The sequence below is a fragment of the Penaeus monodon genome, chromosome 33 (assembly GCF_015228065.2).
Source record: "Penaeus monodon isolate SGIC_2016 chromosome 33, NSTDA_Pmon_1, whole genome shotgun sequence".
In the NCBI taxonomy this organism is placed as follows: Eukaryota; Metazoa; Arthropoda; class Malacostraca; order Decapoda; family Penaeidae; genus Penaeus; species Penaeus monodon.
In genome coordinates, this window is record NC_051418.1 from 1,643,305 (window position 1) to 1,643,626 (window position 322).

Below are 322 nucleotides of genomic sequence, written 5' to 3' on the forward strand. Positions count from 1 at the left end.
ACTCGTAGAAGTGCAAGCAGCAGCAGTAGTGCACTCTACTGTAATTCACTTGTAAAATGAGAAATTGCTGATGCGACCTTTCCTCTCTCTGAAGTCTTACAATTTGGGCCTATTTTTCCTTTCTCTGAGACCTGTGGCCCAAGACGCAGCAGCAAAAAGCTTCACCAAACAGCATGGTACATACGAACTCGACTTAGATCTCCGGCGACCCAGGCAATCACAAGATTCGAGAAAAGAAGACGCGGACCTGGGAATGAGTGGGACCCGAGAGAGAAGCATCAGGCGGAAGTTACCCGAACTGTTCATATCCGTCCATTTGCTT

At 47.8% G+C, this 322-nt stretch overlaps 1 protein-coding gene across 1 annotated transcript in view; it reads left to right on the forward strand.

Moving 5' to 3' along the window:
• Positions 1 to 322, forward strand: part of LOC119593867 (prohormone-1-like) — a gene marked incomplete at its 3' end in the record, with an annotated part of 91,485 nt that overhangs the window by 54,458 nt on the left and 36,705 nt on the right.